This window comes from Priapulus caudatus, unplaced genomic scaffold, assembly GCF_000485595.1.
Source record: "Priapulus caudatus unplaced genomic scaffold, Priapulus_caudatus-5.0.1 Scaffold2276, whole genome shotgun sequence".
Lineage (NCBI taxonomy): Eukaryota > Metazoa > Priapulida > Priapulimorpha > Priapulimorphida > Priapulidae > Priapulus > Priapulus caudatus.
This window is the reverse complement of record NW_014579337.1, coordinates 7893-13621: the sequence shown is the minus strand read 5'-3', so window position 1 is coordinate 13621 and position 5729 is coordinate 7893. Positions and strand designations below refer to the sequence as shown.

At 46.0% G+C, this 5729-nt stretch overlaps 1 long non-coding RNA gene across 1 annotated transcript; it reads left to right on the top strand.

Annotated features, from left to right (window-relative positions):
- Window positions 1–323: 323 nt before the first annotated feature.
- Window positions 324–1905, top strand: LOC106818490. The gene is made up of 3 exons (XR_001395234.1): window positions 324–399; window positions 895–1002; window positions 1680–1905. It is a non-coding gene; the product is annotated as an uncharacterized LOC106818490 (long non-coding RNA).
- The last annotated feature ends 3824 nt before the right edge of the window (window positions 1906–5729 follow it).

The window sequence follows — 5729 nt, the reverse complement described above, 5'->3', positions numbered from 1 at the left end:
TGTGTGTGTGTGTGTGTATGGGTGGGTGGGTGTGATCGATTTTTCTGTTGTTGTGAAGCTAAAATGGAATTGGGGGGTGGGGGGTCACCCGTGCGCGATTTCTTTGTTGTTGTAAATAAAAGCTCGAAAGGGAATTAAGGGGTGGTGGGGGAAGGATATGCGTGAAATGAATTTAATGTGTTTGCTGTGCGGTGGTTACTTTTGCAGTTTTTGTGAGCGAGTTGATTGTTTGTGCGGTTGTGAAGAAAAGTTTGACTTCTTTGAAAACTCGTGAATTTCGACACTTAAACAATAAAAATAAAACACCGTACGTGAATTTCGCAGGAGCGACATAGGTAGGACACAGAAACCACGAGCGATAGATCAAAAGCAAACTGCGACGGACAAGCAACAAGAAAGGTTCGTGAAAATCGCTGTTCAGTAAACCTCTTAGTATAACGTAGCATGATATATCATGATATAACATGCCATAGTGTGGCGTAGCATGATGTAGCATGATATGGCATGATATAACATGCTGTAGCGTGGCGTAGTGTGATCTAGCTATAGATATGGCATGATATAACATGATAAACCCGCATTACATAAACCTCTAAAATGCAAGCAAGAAAGGTTCGTGAAAATCGCCGAGTCTCCTTCTTTCCGTAAAACCGCACAACTCTCGTTCGGTAACGTAAACGTCTAAAATGTACTTTATAAGTAAATCTTTCGCTCCCGCTTTCGATTATATCGACGGTGACTCCGAAATTGGATTTTACGTTATAGTTTATTTTTTATTTATTTTAATTTTAATTTTAATTTATGAAAGTTTATTTTTCTATTTTAATTTGAGTTAATCATGGGTGAGTTGCGCGTGAATCTGCTATTGTTCTGATTATCGCGTGTTTTTTGTAGCGAATCGACGGAGAAGCAGAAGCAGAAGCAGTACAAGTCTGCTCTGTGTATGCAGCCGAAGGGTGCCAACCCTGCACTGAGGCATGGGCCTGATGCCTCCTTACTGCTGTAAGTACTAACCCCCTCCAGGGCTGTAGGCTGAGCAAATTCCTAGAGGGGGGGGGGCAAAATTTCATGACTCAACTGTGTAATGATGAGCGACGGGCGCAGCTCTTGATCGACGTCCATAGTGTGGTATGGGTGGTGGGTCTGAGACATGGCTTTCACGGATAAGTGACCAAAAAAATCACGTTAGGGTTATTTACGATTATTAGCTAAGCTTATTTTTTAGCTCACCTTGACATCATCAAGATGAGCTATTGCCATGGGGTGTCGTCAACATTTGGCTACGGTCAACGATAACTTGAGAACCATTTGACCCACATGTTTCAAATTGCATACAGTTGTTACTCCTATGGGAGAGATGTGAACGTCCCCCCCTCCCTGAGGCTACAGCCGCCCTCCTGATAATGTCCACCTTCATTCCTGGGAAACTACTTTTTATATTACGATTTATACTTTTTATATTACGATTTATACTTTTTATCTTATATTACTATCTTATACTATCTTATATTTGCTATTTCATATTTCATTACAACTATATTACTATAATCACACAGTCAAGTGCGCTCTCTCTGTTTCTCAATGACGGCCATCTCGCACCCATCCGCATGCGTAACAGGCTCTCTCGCTTAATAATATAATTAACGCCAGTCTCCTAATTAATCGATGTCGTTCGTTAGGGACGAGTACGTCAGCGTGTCCGACCGGACCCGGCTCGCGGAAGGGCTCGGACCCGCAGCTGGTGCGGGGTCCCGTGCCTGACAACGTGCGTGGCCCACGAGAGAGGACGCACTGCCCGGCGTGGCCCTGCGCTCGCCTCGTCGCCTGAACACCATGAGAGATATAGAGAGAGGTAGAGAGAGAGCTAGAGCGATGAGAGAGGTAGAAGAGAGTGGGAGAGTAGAGAGAGAGAGAAAGAGGAGAGTAGAGATAGAGCGAGAGAGAGAAGAGAAGAGAGAGAGAGAAGAGAGAGAGAGAGAGAGAGAGAGACGAGAGAGAGAAGAAGAGAGACGAGAGAGGGAGTAGGAGAAAGAGAGAGGGGGAGAGAGACAGAGAGAGAGAGGGGGAGGTAGAGAGAGAGAGAGGGGGGGGAGAGAGACAGAGAGAGGAGAGGGAGAGGAGAGAGGGTAGAGAGAGAGCGCGAGAGAGAGGGGAGAGAAGGTAGAAGAGGGGGGAGAGAGCGGTAGAGAGAGGGGGGAGAGAGTAGAGAGAGAGAGGGGGGAAGAAGACAGAGAAGAGAGGGAGGAGAGAGGGAGAGAGAGAGAGAGAGAGAGAGAGAGAGAGAGAGAGGAGAGGGAGAGAGAGAGAGAGAGATGGGTAAGACTGAGGGAAGAAAGAGAGAGAGAGAGACGAGAGAGAGAGGAAGAGAAGAAAGAGAAGAGAGAAGAGAGAGAGAGAGAGAAAGAAGAGAGAGAGAGAGAGAGAGAGAGAGAGAAGAGAGAGACGAGAGAGGAGAGAGAGAGAGCGGAGAGAAGGGAGAGTAGATAGAGAGAGGGGGGTAGAGAAGACAGAGAGAAGAGAGAATGGGGTGAGAGAGACACAGAGAGACAGAGGGGAGATGATAGAGGAGAGCGAACGAGAGAGAGAGAGAGAGCGAAAAGAAGAGATAGAGAGAGAGAGAGAGAGAGAGAGCGAGAGAGGGAGAGAGGTAGAGAGGAAGAGGGGGTGAGAGAGGTAGAGAGAGAGGGGGGGGGGGAGAGTGAGAGAGGGAGAGGGAAACGAGAGGAGAGAGAGGAAGAGAGAGAGAGAGAGTAGAGAGGGAGAGAAAGAGAGCAGAGAAGAAGAAGAGAGAGAGAGGGAAGAGGGAAAAGAAGAGAGAGAGAGAGAGAGAGAGAGAGAGAGAGAGAGAGAGAGAGAGAGAGAGAGAGAGAGAGAGAGAGAGAGAGAGAGAGAGAGTGATAGAGGGAGAGTGCGAACGTTTGGACGGGGAGGAGGAGACTCGTTGCAGAGGTCACGCGTCCGTCGGCTGCAAGGCGAGTCACCGTGACGCGTCCCGTCGCGCACGTTCTCATGTTGATTTTTATCGTCGTCGGTTATCGTGCATCGCCACTCGCGTAGAATCTCTGGCGCACGTTCTCTTGTTGCGCGAGGGTTAACCGGTGGAGCAGGTCACAGCCTAGTCCTAGCTTAGTCGACGAGCGATTCGCGCTGCGCGGTGGCGCCCCCTCGCAGGTGCTCGCGATTCGCAGCGTATTAACAAGTGTCCGCGTCATAGTGTGTAGCGTATTAGACGCGAGTCTATATATGCGTGTTAGCGTGTAGTAGTAGTGATAGATGCTAGGGGTGCTTAGGCCTAAAAAAAAAAGATGTGTTTCCGAGAACCCGACCCTACCTAGCAAATAGGGGCCGACCCTTTTTTTTTCTCCATTTTCAAAAAAATTAAATAAAAATGTATCAAAAAAATAAAAAATAAAAATCAATCAATCAATTATCAATTCTCAAAAATCAATTATCAATCAAAAAATAAATCATAAACTTCTAGAATATGGTACTCACCTCACCTCTAAACACTGGACATTTTCGGGTTTTTTTATTTTTTTTTTAAAATCCCTACCCTACGCTACCTAATTTTTTCAAGACTGTTCTCGGAAACACATCATTTATTTTTTTAGGCCTTATTACGTGGGGGTTGCGAAACAACCCCGGTGGATAGGATATTTCTTTCCTCCCCTCCCCCTGGCTTTTAGCAGGAAAAAATATGTCGTTTCTGTGATCTTATTCTGTTTTTTTTTTCTTTTTCCCAAAATTTTCGATTGGGTTTCTTTTCGAGAGTGCGATAATGTGCCAAAGGATCTCGTAATGTTCGTATTTGTTTTTCTCGAAAAGATTTTAGAATACTCACGGGGGAAGGGGGGGGGAGCCGCTAGAATCTCGCATATTAGGAGGAATATACTCTTACCCCCTCCCACCACCGACCTTCCCTCTCTCCCCCGATGCAAGCGTCGCCAGGTGTTTGTGAACATTAATTAATTAAGAGCGGTAATTAACCTAACGGGGTCGTCACCAGGTAAAGCCTTCACTGAGGTAGGATGGCTCGTCGCTGTGCGTATATGTCGTTGTGTGTCAGTACGGGGAGAGAGACAGACAGAGAGACACACACACTGAGGCTGAGAGGGTCTATGTCCCCCGGGGTACTGCCGGAACGTACCCTGGTATTATATTATATGCCGGACCGTACCTCGCCTACTCCACTAACGACTCTAGGGAGTCGCCTACGCCTACTCCCTAACCCTAACCCGAACCCTAACCCTAACCCTAATCCTAACCCTAATCCTAACCCTATCCATATCAAATAGTGACCAGGGTCTGTTCCGGTATACCGGACCGTACCCAGGGTACGTTCCGGCAGTACCCTGGGGGACATAGACCCTATGAGCCACACTGAGAGTGTGTACGGGGAGAGAGACAGACAGAGAGACACACACACTGAGAGTGTGTACGGGGAGAAAAAGTAAAGCAGACAAATATGCCGAGAAAAAAAATGGTCGTCTTTGTTTAGCTGCGGATTACGTAAAGAAGGTAATCCTCAAGGTATTTAATCAATTCGTGCCCGGTTAGCACTGCTTCGTCATTAAGACGATGATTAATTAAGGAACACGCTCTCGTCCCCTAAATGACCTTGAATCGTCTCTTGTTACGTGGTTGTAGCGCCACCTGCTGGTGGCGTACGTACGACGATGGGGGGCGGGGCGTTGTCTGATGTCTAATAAAATACGTACGTCTGTGACAATAAGTTTTCACAACTTAGACTCGTAACATTCGTAACTACTTTTTATCCTTTTTTATCTTGGTTTAGTTTTCTGTATCTTTCTGATGATGCCTCCCCCCCTCCCCCCGAGCGCCAAGCCTGGGTCGGAATCTATATAAGGCTCAGAGTATATAAATATTTTCCACTCTCTCATTCGCTTCCCACCGTGTTAAGTGTTTTACTTTTAAGTATGCAGTATATTTCGTTTCGCGTTCGTGGCGTGTCGAATGAGATTAAGTTAACCCATTGAAATTGCCGTTTCGTGTGCGTTACCACACAACGTCCACGTCTATTCTGCGGGCGTAGTCTCTCCTTTCAACCTTATCACAGAGAAGACAGAGCTTATTTAATTTAGTTCTCGACGTCTTCACTTTTTGTCTGGAAAGCGGTTGTCTGACGTTAACCACGAATGTTGTTTTCTCGCATTTTTCATTATTCGATCTGTAATGCAAATGAATGTATGACACGGACTAATACGTGTAGTTTACGCTTCGTGTCGCGTACACGTCTAAAGATCGACTAATATGATACGTATATGCGTATTTAATTTAGTATATTTGTATTTAATTTAGTATATGTGTATTTAATTTCTTAAATATTTTAATACTATTTTAACGCTATAGCGTTGCTACGTTCGTGCATGTCGTCGTTAGTCCTCAGAGAACATGTACGATGATTTAATATGGTGGTAATAAATGCGGTTGGTTGTCCTGGATATCTTCTTCGCGCCTTTGCTGTCTGTACGTTCCTTGTTATGTCTTTATCTTTATTCGTGCATCCCATAGGTTTCTTTAACTTTGACATCTGACGTCACAGTACCGCAGACGTTCTCTCTCACACACTCGCTTCTCCCTCTCTGTCTCTCGCTCTCTCACCCTCTCTCTCTGTCTCCCTCTGTGTCTCTCTCGCTCTCTCTATCTGTGTGCGTGTGTGTGTGTGTGTGTGTGTGTGTGTGTGTGTGTGTGTGTGCGTGTGCGTGCGT